Source organism: Mauremys reevesii, unplaced genomic scaffold (genome assembly GCF_016161935.1).
Source record: "Mauremys reevesii isolate NIE-2019 unplaced genomic scaffold, ASM1616193v1 Contig12, whole genome shotgun sequence".
In the NCBI taxonomy this organism is placed as follows: domain Eukaryota; kingdom Metazoa; phylum Chordata; order Testudines; family Geoemydidae; genus Mauremys; species Mauremys reevesii.
Window position 1 is genome coordinate 152,448 of NW_024100738.1, and position 21,114 is coordinate 173,561.

The window sequence follows — 21,114 nt, forward strand, 5'->3', positions numbered from 1 at the left end:
GGGGGGGTTGGGGAGAAGCAGCAGCAGCCAGGAGCATTTTGTACAGATCTGTGTCCTTAGATCTCACTGGGGGCTCCCAGCCCAGGATCAGCAGGAGGGGAAGGGATAAGATCAGGGAAAGAAGAGAGCAGCAGAGGAGGAGGATCTGCGACAGGGAGGAGAGACACAGGGAAATAAACGGGGATGGAAAGTGAGGCTAGAACAATAATGAATAGAAAAGGACAGTATGGAAGGAAAGGGAACGTGAGCGGGACGGGGAGATTTGTTACATGTTACTGAAAGTGAGTCTGTAACTCATTAATTCCCTGTATTAATTCCGGGACGACTGTCCTGTTGTTGTGCCATTAAAAAAACTCTTCTCAGTGGTTGGGGAATCTCCTTTCCATGCTGTGGTTATTAAGGCTCCTTCTCGGCTCCATTTACTTACTACCTTTAGTTACTGACTGTAAATAAAACTTTACAAACGATTCTTTGTGTTTGTTCCAATTTACTGTCCCAGCTGCAGGTGCTGGTGGCAGAGTCCTGGGATTTGCTTCCTGACTTGGTTGTGTCTCCTCAACCCCCACAGGGAATATTGAGCCCCTAGGATGAGTTTGGGTTTTACTGGGATGTGTCATGCTCCAGCCGGGTCTCTGTCTCTGTCCTTAATTTGTAGGCAACTAGAAAATCAAAGTCTGCAAAGCTGTTAGGGGCCTAAACTCCCTAGACAATGGATGGGCATCACAGGCACCTTACAGTGCGATTCACAAAAGCCAGCTCACTAGGCGGGGAGCCATCTCAGCTAGGCAATGGGAGAGGTGACAAGGGGGGAGGGGTGTCTTAAGCCCTGCCCCCTCTCACAGACAGGTGCCTAAATCAGAGCTGCAGAGGGGTGTCTACGCCTGCTTAGCAACCCAGAGACGGGAACCCAGCATCTGAAGTCAGGTGGCTCAGGCTCCTAAGGCGTTTCTTGCTGGAATGAGGTCGGCACCTGCCTCGCTCCACAGGAAAGGGTGAGGGGAGAGAAGCAGGAGGTGGTTTTGGTGCTATCACCTGCCTTATAAGAGCCCCATGGTGAGAGCACTCGGCTGGCACCTGGGAGACCCACATTCAGTTCTCCCACCAAGCTGTGTGCAGCAGCTCAGGAACATGAGTACCAACCTCAGGGCAAACAGCTATAAACCAGGGCACAGACTCCCACTGGTCGTGTGTCCTGTATTTAGACCTCACCTCCCAGGTATCAGGTGAGAACACTCAAGCACTAGAACAGCCTGAACATGGAGTCACAGACAGTCCGCTTGGGTTCTCCCGTCTGTCTCGCTGCTTTTCTGCCTCTTCTCCTGCTTTGTCTCCCTGTTTCCCCTGCCGGGGCGCCCCCCCCCCCCGTGGTACCGCAGGCCCCGTGCCGCTCTCAGAAGCGGCTGCCACAGCACCAGGGCCCTGGGGCCCCGGGGGTGTGGGGGGCAGGGGCGGGCAAAGGGCTCCATGTGTTGTTCCAGGCACCACCCCCAGCAGCTCCCATAGGCTGGGAACAGGAACTGCGGACAATAGGAGCTTCGAGGGAGGTACCTGGAGGCATGACAAGGGCAGCACACAGAGTCCTGTGCCCCTCCACCCCCTGGGGCCACGCAGGGACGTGGTGAGAGGTGCGGTGTGGAGCCAGGGCAGGCACGCAGGGAGCGCGCCGCTGCAGGTAAGCGGTGCCAGGTCAGAGCCCAAATCCCTCCTGCACCATGCCCCCAACTCTCTGCCCTGAGACCCCTGCCTGCACCTTGCACCCCTCCTGCACCCCAACCCCTGCCCTGAGCCACCTGCCTTCACCCTGTACCCCTCCCCCCTGCCCTGAACCCCCTGCCTGCACCTCGCACCCCTCCTGCACCCCAACTCCCTGTCCTGAGCCCCCTGCCTGCACCTTGCACCCCTCCTGCACCCCAACTCCCTGTCCTGAGCCCCCTGCCTGCACCTCGCACCCCAATCCTCTGCCCTGAACCACCTGCCTTCACCCGTACCCGTCCTGCACTCCAACTTCCTGTCCTGAGACCCCTGCCTGCACCTCGCACCCCTTCTGCACCCCAAGTTCCTGTCCTGAGACCCCTGCCTGCACCTCGCACCCCTCCTGCACCCCAATTTCCTGTCCTGAGACCCCTCCTGCACCTCGCACCCCTCCTGCACCCCAATTTCCTGTCCTGAGCCCCCTGCCTGCACCTCGCACCCCTCCTGCACCCCAACTCCCTGTCCTGAGCCCCTTCCTGCACACCGCACCCCCTCACACACACCAACCTTTATGATGTTCGCCTTTAAAAAAATAAAATTCCCGGGGTGAATGAAATGTGCTGCGCACGCCTGTGAGTGTGATCCTGCAGCGCCAGGAGACACAGACAGGAGGGAGCGGAAGCAGCAGGCTGCCGGCTGAGCAGCTTCCAAGCCACAGGGGGCTGCTCTGCCTTTGCTGCTGGCTCCAGCAGGGCTCCCGGAGCAAGCTCACTCCCCACCCCACTCAGCCCCGCCCCTGCCTGACCAGTAGGGCCTAAAAAATAGGAGGGCCTAAGACTAAAGCCACATTAGCCTAATGGGTAATCGGGCCCTGCCCAGAGACCTGGAGCAGGAGACAGTGTCTGCCCAGCCCAGGAAGAGCCATTAATAGAACCCACTGTACCCGATGACAAAGGGAGCAGGAGGTGGCAGCGCTGGAGGGAGAGACTCCCCCTAATCCAGGTACAGGAAAGAGCCCCCCTCAGCCCAAGGCAAAGGGATGTGGCAGCCCTGAGGGGGAGACCTCTCCATTCATGTCTCTGAATTTAATATTTCAGACATGTAGAAATAGTCACCAGAACTCAGCTGGTCAGAGTTAAGGGTGTTTGCATGCTGGGTACTGAGAGAGTTTCTGTTTATTGCGGGGGGGAGGGGGGGGTGCGTCCGTCTGACCCAGACCCGGTTAGGTGCCACCGGACTGCAGTAAGGGGAACCCAAGCAACTGGGCCCCAGGATCCTCTGATAATTCAAGCCTCTGGGACTGGAACAGAGCCCATCCACTGCTCCAGTCTTGGGATCCCAGGGCACATTCTTGGGGGGGCTCTCTAGCCCCCTATCTGAGGTGTGAAACCCGCTGCCTAACCCATAGTGCAGAGCTGACCCTGCAGACTCCCACATGCCTGAATGCACTGTCTCCCAGAACTCCATGCTAAGGTGAGAGCCTGCTGGTTTCAGCTGAATTCTCTCTGGGGGGCTCATTGTGACCATTTAACACATGGAGAGACTCTTTGCACACATCCAACATTATTGCTCTTTCACTTAACCAGCTAAAACACAAGAGAGTTCCAGGGCCGGCTCTAACACTTCTGCCGCCCCAAGCAAAAAAAAGAGTGCCACCCGCCCCCTCCCCGAGCGCCGCGTCGCACCGCCATGTCCCGCCCCAAGCGCCACGTCGCACCGCCCCAAGTCCCCAACTCCCGAGCGCCACATCGCGCCGCCCAAGTCCCCACCCCCCCGACCCACATGTTGCGCCGCCCAATTTCCCGCCCCCCTCACCCCCGCCAGTCCAAACCCAAAACAAAAACCAAACCCGATCGCGCCCCCTCCCAGGTGCCGCCCCAAGCACGTGCTTGGTAGGCTGGTGCCTGGAGCTGGCCCTGGCTGCTAAGGTCTGCACTGGCCCTTGCAGTCACTGAGTAGGGGGCCTACTGAACCACCCCTCTCTCTGCCTCAGTTTTCCCATCTATACAATGCCTGTGTGTCTCTTCGCATTACAGTCTATGGAGGACGAGGGCCTCACGGTTCTGAGCTCTGAGCAGATGCTGAGCAAGTAGACCCAGAAAGCTTATGAGTCACTGTCCTGATCCTGAAAAGTCTTTTTACTGAGAAAGGGGCAGAGCACAAAAATGCCACCCCAGCTGTCTAACTGAATGCCCTTTGGGGTTTTAATTACAGGCTAATTTCACTGAAAGTTACCTGGCACTGGTGTGATTGTACATTTTTACACTAAAGTCTCCAGGGATTAAATTGGTTGGATCCTTCCTGCTCAGCAAACAGCAGGAGTCATTTTCAGGCAAGGAAACACCCCCTTGCTGCTGCAGGCGGGGCATAGTTTGAATTCAGGAATTTGAAACAAAGCCTGTTACAAACTGCCCAGAGAGAGCCATGGCTGCAGAGAACCCCGTGGAAAGTCTCCAGGAGGAAGCGACATGTCCCGTCTGTCTGGAGTATTTCACAGAACCTGTCATTCTGGAGTGTGGGCACAATTTCTGCCGAGCCTGCATCAGCCAGTGCTGGGAGGGATCCGATACAGCCGCCTCCTGCCCTCAGTGCAGAGAAACTGTGCAGCAGAGAAACCTCAGGCCCAACAGGCAGCTGGCAAGGATCCTAGAACTCGTCAAGCAGTTGAGTTTACAGGCGGCAAAAGGAGCAGGAGGGGACGGGGTGTGTGAGAGACACCAGGAGGCTCTGAAACTGTTCTGTGAAGAGGATCAAACCCCCATCTGCGTGGTGTGCGACAGATCCCGGGCTCACCACGCTCACACGGTGATTCCCATCCAGGAGGCTGCCCAGGAGTACAAGGTAGGGAATAGCTGTCAAATTTAATGGGTTAACTTTGGGGTTTTAATGACAGGCTAATTTCACTGAAAGTTATCTGGCACAGGTGTGACTCATCATTCAGCTCTGCAAAGTCTTCATTGTGTGGGGAGATGCTATAACAAAATTAATGGTCTGGCAGTGCGGCAACAGAGGCAAAATATCAAATGATGAAAGCAGGATTTACCCCACCCCCAGAAGCACCGCTCACTCCATACCCCACCTCTCTCCATTGCTTGCTCTCTCCCACCCTCACTCACGTTCACCGGTCTGTGGCAGGAGGTTGGGATTCAGGTGGGGGTGTGGGCTCTGGGCTGGGGCTGAGGCGTTTGCAGTCTGGGAGGGGGCTCTGGGCTGAGCCTGGGGCAGAGGGTTGGGGTGCAGGAGAGGGCACAGGGTGCTGGCTCTGGGAGGAGGGTCAAGACTGGAGTAGGGGTTTGGGGTGCAGGAGGGGGTGTGGGAAGCTGACTCTAGCTGGGTGACACTGATTTACCTCAGGTGACTCCGGGTCAGTAGTGCAGCGGGGCTAACGCAGGCTCCCTGCCTGTCCCGACCCTGCGCCACTCCTTGAAGGTGCCAATGTGCCCCTTGGCGGGGGGGGGGGGGGATGTGGCTACGCACGCTGCCCCTCTCTGCAGAAACCACTCCCGCAGCTCCCATTGGCCACAGTTCCCCATTTCCAGCCAATAGGAGCTGCGGGGGCGGTGCTTGCAGGCAGGAGCCCCATGAAGAGAACCCTGCCTTCACCCCAGGCTGTGGGGACATGCTGGGCATGTCTGGGAGTGCCGCACGGCTGGGGCAGGCAGGGAGCCTGCCTGCGCTGCCGGAGATCGTGATCGACTGGGAAAATCTCCAGGATCTACTAGTCAATTGCAATTGACTGGTAGGTGATCACTGGTCTAGCTAGACAAAAGGTGGGATGGGAAACTGAGGCACAAAGCGGGGCAGCAAAGTTGCACACAGTCACCCGGCATGTCAGTGACAGAGCTTAGCGTAGAACCCAGATGTCCTTAGACCCTGGCCAAGACCCGAACCACTTTGCCATGCTGCTACCTTAGCATCAGCCCCACCCAGTGATGAATTGTGTCCGTTAGGAGGGAGAGACGCCTTGATAAAGGTCCCAGGCCCAGCAGGCAGAGGAGGTTTTTCACTGGGATTCTGAACTCCCGTGTCGCTCCACGAGGGGTTAAACTCAGATGCTGCCGCCCTGCACTAGAGGAGATCACTGGGCTAAACACTGCGTGGGACCCCGAGCACCTTCAGTCCATACACAAAAGGGCTCCAGACAGCGCAGGTCCATGCCAAGTACCACTGGGATTACACTGGGTTGTATCAAAACCAACCCCAGGCTGGAGCTGACCAGTGCCAGTCTGACCTGTTCTGTTGTGTACGTGGGCAAGGACCAGCCAAAGTCGTTCCATTAGTCCAGGGTCTCAAACACACCCCCGCGAGGTTATTTTCTGTGGCCCGCGAGCTCCTCGCGGCCTCCCCCTAGCATTTATCTAGAGCGGCTCCGGCCCCACGCGCACCAGGGGCAGGGCAGGTTCCCTTCCTGTCGGCCGGCTCTGCCCCGGCGTCGCTCCGGGAAGCGGACGGAACCTGGGGGAGCAGAGGCGCAGGGGTGTGTGTGTTGCTGTTGCTTCAGGCACCACCCCCAGCAGATCCCATTGGCTGCGGTTCCCCGTTCCCAGCCAATGGGAGATGCTGGGGGCAGTGCCTGAAGCAACAGAGACACACACACCCCATGCCCCTGCTCCCGCACGTTCCAGCGGCTTCCCGGAGCGGCGCAGGGGCAGGGCAGGCAGAGCCTGCCCTTTCCCCAGTGCACGCTGGGACAGAGCCCGCCCCTGAACTGCTCCTGCAGTCGAACCTCCTGCCCTGAGCCCCTTGCCTCATCCTGCACCCCGACCCCCTGCCACACCCCTCCTGCACCCCAACTCCCTGCCCTGAACCTCCTGCCGCACCCCGACCCCCTGCTGTACCCTGCACTCTGGCCCCCTGCCCTGAGCCCCTTCTGCACCCCAACCCCCTTCCCTGAGCTGCCAGCCGCACTCTGCACCCAACCTCCTGCCCGGAACCCCCTGCGGCACCTTGCACCCCCACCCATTGCCCTGAGCCCCCTGCCACACCTCTCCTGCACCCTAACTCCCTGCCCTGACCCCCTGCTGCACCCTTCATCCCTCCTGCACCCCAACTCCCTGCCCTGAGCCCCTGCCTCACCCCACACCCCTCCTGCACCCCCTGGGGGCAGGGAGGGGGCAGAGTTGGGGTGGGGATTTTGGGGAAGGGGTTGGAATGGGGGCAGGGAAGGGGTGGAGTGAGGGCGGGGCCGAGGGCGGCGGGACGAGGTGTCAGTAATGCGGCCCTCAGGCCAATGTACTAGTCCTCATGTGGCCTCGTGGTCATTTGAGTTTGAAACCCCTGCATGAGTCCCACCAGGCAGCCTTTTGAAATCTCCCAGAATGCACTGCTTCCGGGATCTTTACCAGGGAATGGGACAGTGGGGCCTCTGCCCAGGGGACATCACCACGGAAAGGCTTTAGGACAGTAGTAGGGCAAACCCAAAACCATTCTTTATACAAATCTGCATCATGTCTAATTAGGGTGATTACTGAGGCATCCCCAGAACATCGGACATGCCCACACCTGCCTGCATGGGCCCGTCCTCACCAGTATCAGTCACCCTGTGTGAACCCCACCACCGCTTTTTCCAGCGTGCCACCTGCTTGCATCATTCTGCATGAAGGTGCCACCCCAGCCCTGCCCCCACCCTCACGGGTGTCCTCCTGCATCCTCAGTCTCCTCCTCTCCCTTTTGCACCAGACAAAGCCACGTTCAGTGCCGAGTCCCTACCGGACAGGGACAGTGTTCCACAAAACTGGGATTGCGCAGCTTCAGACCAGACGAAGGGCCTCCCGACATCTCACGGGGTTTGCCCTGGTGCTTAAACCAGCTCTGCCCAACCAGTGCAGTCCCCAGGGCTTCAAGGGTGAAACCCGGGTGGCTTCAAGGATTTGTATCACTTGGTTCTTTAAACCTTCTACAAAACAGGTTTATTGATTCACCCCCATGTAACTCCAGTGCCCTGTTATGCTCTGTACCACTAATCAGTTCACAAATACCAGTAAAGCTTGGTTATAATTGAAATCCCTAATTACTAAAAACACTGAACTGGAATTGGTAATGAGTCTGAATGTGACACGCTCCCAATCTCTATTAATGAGGTTTGATCTCCTTGGTGGCCCTGATGTCACAAAGCGATTAGAACCACAGTCATCTTGGGTTTTGGGTGGAAAAACACCCACTTCCAAGCACCTCTCAACTATCCAGATGAAACCGCCCAAATCATTTCTGTTTCTTCAGGAAAGAATCCAGGCCCATTTGAAGACTCTGAGGGAAGAGAGAGAAAAGCTGCTGGGATTGAAAGCGACTGGAGAGGGGAATAGCCGGGAGTATCTGGTAGGTGCCTGTTCTTATGAACCAGCAGAGATTGGTAGTGGGAGGTCTGTTTGGAGGCAAACTCCTGTGTGGCCTTGGTGAACATGGGCTTATGTGTGTATTTCTCCATGACCATGGATTGTTGGGTTTGATTCATGTGTAGACAAGCCCTAAGCTTCCCTTTCAATTGATGAGTAGCCTTTGTGGCTTACCCAGAAATCCCCCCAAGTGAACTGAATGTCCCTGTGAAGTGCTGTCCACTGGGTCTAGACATTTTCTGCATTTTTAAAACGTTTGTTTCTTTTAACTCCCCTGACGTCTCTGTCACTGCAGTGCTGAGTCCTGCCTCCTGCTGCTCTGTGTCTGAATTTCCACAGACCATAAATAACAGAAGCTGCTGACCATGACTGACAGAGAAACATCCCTTTCACAGGGATACCGGGGCCAAAGAGGAAGGTGTGAGAGAATCCCCTGCCTAGTACCCACAGGGTAGAGTCAAATGTCAGAAATCTGAGGATTTTCACAGAAAATCACCCTCCTGCACACTCAGCTCTCCATGAAAGCTCCATCCATGTCCCTGACCAGCCATTGCCCTATTTCATACAGAAACAAACACAAACCGAGAGGCAGAAGATTGTGTCTGAATTTCAGCAACTGCAGCAGTTCCTGGAGGAACAAGAGCGACTCCTGCTGGCCCAGCTGGAGAAGCTGGATGAGGAGATTGTGAGGATCCAGAATGAAAATCTCAGTAAACTCTCCAAGCAGATTTCCCATCTCAGTGAGCTGATCAGTGAGCTGGAGGGGAAGTGTCAGAAGCTAGCAAGTGAATTCCTACAGGTGAGACTGAATGAGAAACATAGGTGGGTGCTCCAGGACAGCCAGCTCTTCCCCTCAGTGCTACTCACCCTCAGCCCTGCCGCTCAACTCCTCCCCCTTCTTCCAGCACCATCTGCCTGCTGCAATCAGCTGTTCCACTGTGTGCAGGAGATCCTGGGAGGAAGGGAGGGGGAGGAGCGGGGAGGGCGTGTGCTCATGTTAGGATTCCCTCCCCACTTTGAACTCTGTGGTACAGATGTGGGGACCCACATGAAAGACCCCCTAATCTTATATTCCATCAGTTTAGGTTAAAAACTTCCCCAAGGCACAAATTCCTTTCCTTGTCCTTGGACGGTATTGCTGCCACCACCACCAACTGATTTTAAACAAAAATTCAGAGATGGGTCACTTGGAACCCTATTCCGCCAAAATGTCCCCCCCAAGCGCATTCACCCCCTTTCCTGAGGAGACTTGAGAATAATATACCAACCAATTGCCTTTAATGTAAGTACAGACCAGATCCTTATCTTTAGGACACTAAAATCAATCAGGTCCTTAAAAGAAGAACTTTATTATAAAGAAAAAATACAAGAATCACACCTGCAAAATCATTGATAGAAGGTAACTTTACAGGGTAATAAAAAGACTTAAAACACAGAGGACTCCCCTCTGGACTCAGCTTCACAGTTACAAAAACAGGAATAAAACTACCTCTTAGCATAGGGAAAATTCACAAGCTAAAACAAAAAAATAAGCTAACGCATTTCCTTGCCTTAGTTAGAATTTTTGTAATCTTAGATGGATCATTTCAGGTAGATTTTCAGGAGATGTTGTAGCTGCTTGGTCTATCTCTCGATCAGGAGAGGAAACAAACAAACAGAGCCCAAACAAAACCTCCCCCAACCCACCAGATTTGAAAGTATCTTCTTTCCTTATGGGTCCTTCTGGTCAGGAGCCAACCAGGTTATCTGAGCTTCTTAACCCCTTAGAGGTAAAGCGATTCAGTACAGCTGCAAGGAGGTATTTTATGTTACTCTTTCCTTAATATTTATCGCAGCTCACAAGAGGAGGTGAGGAAGAGACAGTGTGAAGGTTGAGTGGGAGTGGGAAGAGTTGGGCTGGGGTGTGGCATTGGGGAAAGGTTTGGAGTGGAGGTGGTGCCTGGGGTTGAGCACCCCCCGGAACAATTGGAAACCAGCACTCATCATTAGAAACATGCCAGACCCCCACAGAGGGAGGAGCGGGCTGCTGAATCATAAGCACTGGAGTCCAGCAGTTGGAGATCTCAGTGTAACTCAGCATGTGCATTGCTGACATCTAAGTGAGTATTATTCTTAGCAGAGTCACAGAGATATGAAAGATTGAAAAGCCCCATAAGCTCAGGGAATCAATGGCCCTGGGGCCAGGGCAGGGTCTCTTCCCCCATACTTCCTAAATCCCTTCCCTGGGATCCCCTGTGTGTGTGTGTCAGACAGGACTGAAATTCTTTTGTCTCTCTCTCCTCTAGGATGTCAGAACCACCTTGAGCAGGTATGTGGCTCCCTCGCACTCCACAATGCTGGGAAAGAGCTTGATGATGAGGGTAGCACCGCATCTCCCCAGGGCTCTACAGCAAAATGTGTGGCGAGATCACATGTTAGATACAAATCTCTCTGATCAACTCCATCCTGGGGTGCTCACTCTTGTACAGAAGACTCTGGAATTCTCCAGTCAGTGAGAAAGACTGAGCTCAAGTATTTTGTAGAGATGTCACATCCCTGGGGGACTGGCTGCCTCAGGATTGTGGAGATGGACTATGGGCCTGTCACTGCAGGGCACTGGTCACTATTCAGCCCAGGGCAGTAGTTTTCAAGAGCCTTTCCCCATCTGAGGGCTGTTTGGAAACCTGTGAGAAATGAGCTGGGGAAGGGGTAGCTGGTGTCTCAGTCTAGTTCCTAGAGGGCAGATTTCTACAGCACTTCAACTGGGAACCTTCTGTCCCTCAGAGCATGGAGGCCAAGGAGTGAATTGGCCATGGAGACTCAATTCCCCTTTTGTCCACAGAGTTGGTCTCTCCAGGCCAGAGTTGAAGAATATTAATGACCTTTGAAGGGAAGGTTGCTTGGTCCTGGGTTGTGTTGCATCTGCTCTGAGGCTGGGAGAGGTCGAGGAATTCTAACTCCAGGCCCATTAGAGCAGCGACTCACTAGCCAGAACTTATAATGAGTCACACAGTAAAATATAATCACGTGAAATTGTTTCCCTCCAGGTGTGAGAAGGGGAAGTTCCAGCAGCCAGAGGAGATTTCTCCTGAACTGGAAGAGCGAGTCAGTGGTTTCTCCCAGAAAACGATTGTGCTAATGGAGATTCTGGGGAAGTTCAAAGGTACCTAGAAGGGATCTAGGAATGGAAATTGGGATGAGCCTCTGAGAAGAGAATGGTGCTGACCAATTGTTTCACACTTAGATGATGCTGTTAAATTAAGAAATGACTCAAAGACTTTAAGGCCAGAAGGGACCATCATGATCATCCAGTCTGACCAACTGCACACTGCAGGCCACAGAATCGCACCCACCCACTCCTGCAATTGACCCCTAACCTCTGGCCAAGTTACTGAAGTCCTTGAATCATGATTTTAAAACTTCAAGTGTAACTGGTTGAGCACTCAGCAGTGCAGCGTCTCCTGCTGGTCAGTCAGGGAATTAGCTTTCCCGCTCCAGAGCGCCCACTGCTGGCCAGTGTCTCTCCTGCCTCAAGCCCCTCCATGTCCCTCCTGGACCCCAGTGCCCCTTACCTTGGGGTTCTGCCCACAGCAGTACCCCCACACTCTGGGTCTCCCCTCCCAGGAGCATCCCAACCCTCTATACCCACCTTGCCTCAGTGGTTACTGCCAGTCATCTAGCCCCCTTTCTCTGGGGCAGCCTGCAGTCCACAATGTCCACTCATCATTAGCAAAGGGGTTGGACCTACTGCCTTTCTAGCCCTAGTACCATCCCTGGCCCTTATCAAGGCCTCAGCCTGGGGACTTGCCAGGAAAGAGCTCCCCAGCTGTGCCTGCCCCACCCCAGCCCTGCTCTGTGTAAGGTACCTTGTGCTCTGCTCCCAGGCAGCCCTGCAGTGAGACTCTTGCCTGCCTAGCTCCCAGCCCTTTGATCAGGGCCAGTTGGGGCCTAATTGGGTGTGGCCCCAGCTGTGGCTGCCTCCCCAGTCAGCCGACCTCAGCTGCTTTTCACCTTTTACCTCCTTTTATCCCAGAAACAGGATAACTGCCCTGTCCCTGTTCTTTTATTAGTTGTCCCCCGCAATTAGTGGGTTTCTGAGGCCCTGTGGAACCTCCCCTTAGGCTGGGGGGGGATCCGTTAGCATGGGGTGGGCTTTGCCCGCCCTGTTTCCCGGAAACCCAATAGATACACAAGTTACAGAGAATCCACCACTGACTCTAGTTTAAATCTGCAACTGACCCGTGCCCCAGGCTGCAGAGGAAGGAAGGAAAAAAATCCCCAGGCTCTCTGTCAATCTGACTTGGGGGGAAATTCCTTCCCCAAACCAGATATGATGGTCAGTTGGATACCGAGCATTTTGGCAAGACCCAACAGCCAGACACGTGGCAAAGAACTCTCTATAGCTCAGAGCCCTCCCTGTCTACTGGCCCATCTCCGGCCATGGGGCACATTTCTCAAAGGCGGATCCAGCCCATCACTGAGCTCTGGTCCCGTTTGCAGCTAGTTTGGGCCAAATGGGCTGGAGGGAAGGAGAAAGCCCCTCCCCCACGGTCAGGGATCCCTCCAGCCCAGGGGCCTCTGGTGCCTCCTCCCCAGCACCTGCAGGCCCAAGGCGTGTTCCTGAGAGGGCTGGGAATGGGGTGGGGGTGGTGAGGGCGGGTGGAAGAGGGAGGGGGCTGGACGAGGGATAGAGGGAGGTGGGCAGTGTGAAGCTGGGCCTCTGACACTCTGCACGCTGGGCAAGACACATGGGGGCCATTGTCATAGGGATGTAGCTCTGGCTGGCTTCAGAACTTTCCTGCTTGTGCCAAGGTCTGCACCAGCCCCTGCAGCGACTGAACAGCAGAGTCACAAAAGGCCCCTCCCCTCTCTCCTTTTCCCGGTACAGGGGGGAATCGGACCCTTTGAGCCAATCCTCCCCCACCTCAATTTCCACCTTGATAAAATAATTTTACTATTATTTCTATTTCTGCCTATGGAGGACGAGGTCCCGTCATGCTGCTCTCTGTAGCGGTGCTGAGTAAACAGACCCAACAGCTGAAAGTTAGAGCCAGGATTTCACAAATTCTGAACATCCCGTTAGTGTCAAAGGGACCCAAGTGGCTAAAGTTACTTTTATGCCAAAGTCTTTGTATGATCTGGGTCTAGGTTACGACAAAAGGCAGCAAGTGAATGAGACAAACCAACTGGAGTCTGAAGGGAGGGAGGGGATGAGGAGGGAAAAGTAAATCTCTTACAGATTGTGTGTCCTGGGATAGTTGTGAGGCTGCAAGGCTGCTGGCACCATTGCTGAGAGATGCCTGACTGAGAGGGGAAATAGGTTTCAGACCTTTTTATATTAAATACCTGAGTGTGTCTCTGTGTCTGTTTCTCTGTCATAATTATGAAACAGTTTCCGAGTGGGGATGTTCTTATGAATATGAAAGTCTGAAATCTCACCTCCTTCTCCTTTCTCCCCCAAGACACTCTGCCGTCTGAACTGGAGAGAAAAAGGGGAGTATCATTTGGAGCACACAGACAGGGTGAGTTTGCTGGTGAAGATTGCCTTTAAATTATGAGAAAATTCCAGAGAAAACATCTTCATGAGATTGTAGCTAAAGTTACCAACCAAACTGACAGCGACCATGACACACACAGCCCTAAAAATAACACATTAAACGGTAAGGAGATCCAGGGGCCCATGTCTCCCCCCACAACACACACACACTTTTAAAGGTGGGATGACCAGGACACTTTTCAGCATGGGCATAGTTTGGGGGAAAAGGGCCACGTTGCACCCCCACACTGCAAGCCTTGGCAGGGGTGGAGCATGGCCGGCAGTATCTATGCTTAGGGCAGGGCAGCTGAGCAGCTCCTCTGTGTGTAGTGCAGCCCCTGCCCACAGCACCAATCTCTTCCTGGTGCTGGCTTCTCTCAATGGCCCCACCCCTGCTCCTCTTTCCCTGAGACCCTGGCCAGGCCAGAAGCCAGAACCAGGCTGCCATCCAGGGACTGCACTGGGAATCCCTGGATCCTCCACCTGCCCAGGGTGGTGCACCCCGGGGAGTGGGGACATGGGCTGGGGACTGCTGCCAAAGGCCCATGGACCCATGTCCAGGGCAGGTGGAGTGTCAGGGGCTCTCCATAGCGGGCAAGTCTCCCAGCCTGGCCAGGGGGCAGGGCCTCAGTCAGGGCCACGGAGGGGGCGGGGACACAAAAAGAGTCCTGACACCAACCTTAGTGCTGAGTTCATGCCCATTCTGATGAACAGAAACACTCTTAACTGAGTCACACGTGAACAGAGCTCCCTGCCACATCCCTCTGCTTCACCCCGGTGCAGGGGGTCCCCCATCGCTCTTCTCCAGCATCCTGCCTTTCCTCTTGGCAGGGCTGGGCTGCCCATTGGAGCTGCTCCCTGCTTCCTGGATTGGGGAGATGCTCTTCCTGTGAGACTGGCAGCTCCTCCTTTCGCTCTAGGCTGGAGATGGTGCTACCACACCCAGTGCCACCTGCTACTCTCTGGACTTAAGTGGCTGTTCCCCATTGCTGCACCTTCCTCTTTGTTCCCTGGCCTGGGACTGGAGGCTGCATTAGGGGAGGGAGCTTCCCTCTGGGGCATAAAGCTGGTACCTGCCACTTCTGCTCCCTCAATAGAAACTTCTGACGCCTTCCTGGCTGTGTCTGTGCTGCTGGGAATGGGGCAACACCAGCAGCGGGAGGTGGGAGCTGAAGCCTCTGTGATAAATGAGAAACTAATGAAGTGGAACCCGTTACAAAGACTGAGGAGCTGCAGTGACATCTCTGCTCAGTCTCAGGGCTGGTCTCCACTGGGTGGGGGTGTGGGGTCGATCTGAGATACGCAACTTCAGCTACATGAATAGTGTAGCTGAAGTCGAAGCATCTTAGATCGTTTTACCTCTCGTCCTCACGGCGTGGGATCGACGTCCGTGGCTCCCCCTGTCGACTGCGCTACCGCCGTTCGTGCTGGTGGAATTCCGGAGTCAACAGGAGCGCGTTTGGGGATCGATATATTGTGTCTCAATCGATCGCTACCCGCCTATACGGCGGGTAGTGTAGACGTACCCTCAGGTGTCCAGGACAGAGGCAGTTCCCTGGGATCCGGGACTGTCCCAGCCTGAATGGGGCTGCTGGGGAGTGTGAGAAATGGCCCCAGACTCCCCCAGGGCTGAGCTCTGCCCCTAACGCTCTGATTCTCTCTCCAGTGAATGTGACTCTGGATCCAGACACGGCTCATCCCAACCTTGTCCTGTCTGAGGATCGGAAAAGTGTGAGAGGGGGAGACACACGACAGCAACTGCCCTACACCCCTGAGAGATTTGACACTGCGCTGTGTGTGCTGGGCTGTGAGGATTCACCTCAGGAGACATTGCTGGGAGGTGGAGGTGGGGGTCGGAGCGCCTGGGCTGCGGGGGGGGCCAGAGAGTCTGTGTGGAGGAAGGGAAGGATCAGCCTTAGCTCTGAGGGGGGGATCTGGGCTGTGGAGCGGCACTGGCTGGGTCATTTCCAGGCTCTCACCTACTGTGTGACCCCCCTGCCCCTGAGCCGGGTCCCCAGCAGGATCCGGGTTTGTCTGGACTGTGACCGGGGGCAGGTGACATTTATCGATGCTGGTGACGAGGCCCCGATCTTCACTTTCCCGCCGGGCTCCGTCCCTGGGAAGAGAATCCGACCCTGGTTCTTTGTGGGGCCAGGATCCCAGCTCTGCCTGTGTCCCTGAGACCTGCAGCAGAGGCAGGGACCAGAATTTAGCCTCTCTTGCCTCGCACACCCCAGTCTGTATGATTGTGGAGGACTCCCATCTACCCAGCCTCTGTCTCCTCATCTCTATGGCCCCTGGAAGCACCTCCCCTCCCTCTCTGCAGCCTCAGGAATGGGGGAGGAGGGGGAAGACCCCTGGGGCTGCAGGAGGGGCCCTGAGGGGCAGAGGTGGGGGCTGGGCAGGGGGTACCACTAACAGCTGGGCAGGGGACAGGCGGAGGTAGGGGTGGCAGGGACACAGCATGAATCAGTCAGGGTTGGGGTGTGGGAAGAAGCAGCAGCAGCAGGGAGCATTTTGTACAGATCTGTGTCCTTAGATCTCACTGGGGGCTCCCAGCCCTGGATCAGCACAAGGGGGGGAGGGGGGAAGGGATAAGATCAGGGAAAGAAGAGAGCAGCCGAGGGGGATGATCTGTGACAGGGAGGAGAGACACAGGGAAATAAACAGGGGTGGGAAGTGAGGCTAGAACAATGATGACTAGAAAAGGACAGTACGAAAGGAAAGGGAACATGAGCGGGGCGGGGAAATTTATTACATGTTTATGAAAGTGAGACTGTAACTCATTAATTCCCTATATTAATTCCTGGCCATTGGTGCAATTTTAGTGCCATAAAGAAAACTGTTCTCAGTAGCTGGGGATCTCCTGGCCGTGCTGTGGTTATTAAAGCTCCTTCTTAGCTCCTTTTACTTTGCTACTTTCCAGCAACTTACTGTAAATAAAACATTACAAACAATAATTCTTGTTTGTTCCACTTTAATGTTCCAGCTGCAAGGAATATTGTGCCTCTGGGAAGAGAGTTTGGATTTTACTGTGTGATGTGTCACTAACCAGCCTGTGCTCTGCCTCTGTCCTGTGCACACCCATGTCAATCAGGAATTGCTCAGCTGTGCTCTGCGGAGAGGTGACTGGTTGCACAGGGTGCGATCCATGAAGGGACTCAGGTGTTGCAATGCTGAGAATCACAGTGAGTAATTTTTAGGCAGTGAGAAAATCACAGGGACAGCAGCACTGTGACCCTCAGAGCTGAGTCAGGGGCCTAAACTCCGTAGACAATGCCAGGGCGACACAGGCACCTTACAATGTGATTCACAAAAGCCACCTGAGTAGGCTGGCAGCCATGCCAGCTAGCCAATGGGAGATGCCAACAAGGGGGGAAGGGGTGTCCTAAGTCACACCCCTCTCATGGATAGGTGCCTATATCTGGGCTGCAGAGGGGTGTGTCGCTCTGCTTAGCAACCCACAAACAGGAACCCACCGTCTGATGTCTGGGGCCTCCAGTTGCAGCAGCTGCCAATGCCTGGTAGTGATGGTGGCAGCAGCTGAGAGCCCCAGGCCCTTTGAAATCGCCCCAGCAGTCTGCAGGGCTCCTAGGCGCACATCCTGGATGGGTGCAGTGGCACATTAGGGGAAGGAAAAGCACTGGACCTTGGCAGGAGCTGCACTGAGCAGGGGTGGGGAGAAGAAGCCCTGGACCGTGGTAGCTGGGTTGGGCAGAGTGAGTAGGAGAAGCCCTGGACTCCAGCAGGAACCATGCAGGGTGGGGTGGGGGACAGAAGCTCTGACAGCTGAGTCCCTCTCTCTCCCATGCCCTCTGTGTGGAGCTGGCTCTCATAGGCGGCAGGTTTGTATAATTTTTGGTGGGGCCCAAAATGGTGGTGCCCCCCCGCTCCCGCCCTGTAAGCCGATATAAAATGAAGCTACAATGCGTCAGTGCCACAAGATTACAAGGGTCAATTAAAAGTGGAAACTCAGAAGCAGCACTTGCCTACTTCAATATACAGTATTATATTTTGTTGCACCTGTTCTGATGAAGTGGGAATGTTCTTAATATTTTCTCTGAATATTGTGTGGGTGCCTCAGTTTCCCCTGCAAGGTGCCAACTGAAGGTGTTGGGGACAAAGATCAGGTGGCCTCCTTGTCTGGAATCGAGACACAAAGGTCAGAGAAGGGAGTGTCAGTTTGGAGCTGGCTGGAGAAATGGGGAGAGGCCCAGAACTTGGGTCTGGGCTCCCCACCCCCCAAGATGGACCTGACTGAGGGGTCCTGTTTTCTGTACCCACAAGCTCTGTTCTAGACTGTGATCCTGTCATCTAATACACCTTCTGTTTTACTGGCTGGCTGAGAGTCACGTCTGACTGCAGAGTTGGGGTGCAGGGACCTCTGGCTGCCCCAGGACCCCGCCTGGGTGGACTCACTGCGGAAAGCGCATGGTGTGGAAGGGCATGCTGAATGCTCCGAGGTCAGACCCAGGAAGGTGTAAACTGCTTGCCCTGGAGACAATATGCTCAGAGAGAGGAGGCTCCCCCAGAGTCCTGACTGGCTTTGAAGGAGTGGCTCCAGAGCATCCCAGCATCCCCTTCCACACCATGCGCTTCCCAGAAGTCCGCACAGGCACTGACACTCCCTCCTCTGGCTTTTGTCAAGAAGGCTAACAACATTTTGGGCTGTATAAGTAGGGGCACTGCCAGCAGATCGAGAGACATGATCATTCTCCTCTATTCAACATTGGTGAGGCCTCATCTAGAGTACTATGTCCAGTTTTGGGCCCCACATTGCAAAGAAGGATGTGGAAAAATTGGAAAGTCCAGTGGAGGGCAACAAAAATGATTAGGGGGCTGGAGCACATGACTTCTGAGGAGAGGCTGAGGGAACTGGGATTGTTTAGTCTGCAGAAGAGAAGAATGAGGGTGGATTTGATAGCTGCTTTCAACTACCTGAAAGGGGGTTACAAAGAGGATGGATCTAGACTGTTCTCAGTGGTAGCAGAGGACAGAACAAAGAGAAATGGTCTCAAGTTGCAGTGGGGGAGGTTTAGGTTGGATATTAAGAAAAACTTTTTCACTAGGAGGGTGGTGAAGCACTGGAATGGGTTACCTAGGGAGGTGGTGGAATCTCCTTCCTTAGAGGTTTTTAAGGCCCGGCTTGACAAAGCCCTGGCTGGGATGATTTAGTTGGGAATTGGTCCTGCTTTGAGCATGAGGTTGGACTAGATACCTCCTGAGGCCCCTTCCAACCCTGATATTCTATGATAATCTAAACTGACCACCAAATTTAAGTAGCGTGTTTTTCCCGTCATGTGAGGACTCTGGGGCACGGCTGGGGATAAGGAACTTGGGGTGCAGACAGGCTGCCCCAGGGCTAGGGCCAGAGAGGACTCCCCTCCACCTTCCCTGGCAGCAGCAAGCTCCAGGGGAGGGACCCCTCCTCTCCTCCCAGTCACTGCATATGCTCCTAGGGTCCCTCTCAGGTCCAGAAAACCCACTCGCCTCCCCTATGTTGGGTACCGGGGGGGGAGTTGCCATCACGTGTGGCCTCCCTTTCTGCCACCCCTCACCATAGCCTCACTGGGGATGGGGCTGCCCCTTGCCCAGCATGGTGCAGGAGTGGGGGGTGCAGGGTGGTGGCTGGGGAGGGGCAGAGTATCACAAAATTCACCCAAGCCCCAGCTGCTCAGGTCTAGGAAGCTCCCCTCCCCAGTGGTGTAGCCAGGTTCTAACATCAGGGGGAGCGAACACGTTAAAAAAAGGTGCCAGCCAACATATCCAATTACTAATCAGGTAGTAGGGTTTACAGTGCTATAACAAGAGATTATGCTATTACCATTATCCAGTCAGCTTGCATGCTACTATTTTGAATTAGTGATAATTCAGAGAGAGATAGAAAGAAGAAAGCTGAATTTAGAGAACAATTATTAACCAGATTCCTGGTTATCCACCAGCCACTTTGCTCCAGCCCATGGCACAAAGCACCATAAACGCAGTAGAATCTGGCCAAGAGACTATTCACCTCAAATTGGCATCTGCTACACTCTCCCCTCCCCCGCCTCCAGTCCCCACTATTCAGGATGTAGCTGAGTGAAAAGGTGGCATTGTGGAAGCATTTAGCAGGTAATTGAAAACTCCTATAGAGCACTGCATAGTCCCTGAGAACATTGCTGAGTTCTGAGCACTGGGGCTGCAGCTAGTCAGCAGTGAGATGAGGAGACACAACTGGCACCTTAAAGCACCTTTACCCCCCCCCCCCCCTTCACAAGCTGCACTAAGCACCGTTTCACAGCCCCAGGTGCAACACTGAGGGAGGGTAAATGGGGGGGGCAATAACCCAAAGTCGCTCCTTTGCCTCCTGGCCCTGCTGATCCCTCAGCCCCCTCCGCTGAAGAGAGACCAGGAGAAAAAAACATCCCCCCTCCCCTTTTCCTTCCCTCTCCACGGGCACCAGCTGGGCTTCAGAGCCCCCTTCCCTGCCGAGTGGTTGCCTTGCTCTGCACGGGGCTGCTGCTCCTCAGTCCCCCGCCGCACTTGGGGGGGGGGCTGCCCTCCTGGCAGAGCCCACCCTGGCCGGCTCAGGGAACTGGGCAGCTGCGAGCGGATGGGCGCCTCCTCCTCCTCACCCCCGGGGAGCCCGGCAACCAGCCGACCTGCCTGCAGCCCCCGAGCCAGCGAGCAGGGCTGGGGCTGCAGGAGGGCGGTGCAGAGCCCAGAGCCAGCTGGCGGCCACACGCAAAACCTGGTCCAGACTTCAAGTCCGGAGCCCAGTGCTGGCTGCCTGGAAAGGTGCTGATTTTGTAAAATGTGCTCAAAGGGGAGCGGCTGCTTCCCCCCTTCCACCCCACTACGCTACTGGGTGGGCAGGGATGCTCCGGGGCTGGGGGTGGTGGTAGTGGCAGGGGCCAGTGCCTGCTCCATGCAGGGCCAGGGGAGAAATCCAGCTCCAGATATTGGTGGAGCACAATCCCCAGCCCTGAATATTCCTGGTGCTGGGGCACCTGGAGCCAATATAACTTGGCGCCTCTGGGCATAGGGTGCAACAGGGGCTGGCTGCGGGCAGGGGGTGCAGGGCTGGCTGGAGACGGGCTGGCTGCAGGGCTGGCTGGAGACAGGGGTTGGCTGCAGGCAGAGCAGTGGGTGTGGGGCTGGCTGTGGGCAGGGCAGGGCAAAGGCTCCCCTGCTTCTACCATCCTGGCCCTTTAAATAGCTGCCGGAGCCCTGGGGAAGCAGCGGGGCTCTCATGGCTATTTAAAGGGCCGGGGTGGCAGAGGCAGCTGGAGCCCCGGCCCTTGAAATAGCCCCTGGAGCCCCCCGCTACCCCAGGGTTCTGGGGGCTATTTAAAAAGTCCAGGGCTCCCGTTGCTTCTACTGCCCTGGCCCTTTAAGTAGCCACAGGAGCCCTGGGGAAGTGGCAGGGCTCCAGCGGCTATTTAATTAAAGGGCTGGGGTGGTAGAAGCAACAGGAGCTCTGAACTTTTTAAATGGCCCCCAGAGCCCCACAGCCCTACCCCAGGGCTCCAGAAGTGGGGCACTGGTGGCAGTTTAAAGGGCCTGGGGCTCTCCCCAGCACTGTGCTGAGATCTC

The 21,114-nt window shown here is 55.3% G+C and overlaps 1 pseudogene; it reads left to right on the top strand.

Annotated features, from left to right (window-relative positions):
- Nucleotides 1-4,079: 4,079 nt before the first annotated feature.
- LOC120392843 lies at nt 4,080-15,892 on the top strand (annotated as a pseudogene).
- Nucleotides 15,893-21,114: the final 5,222 nt, after the last annotated feature.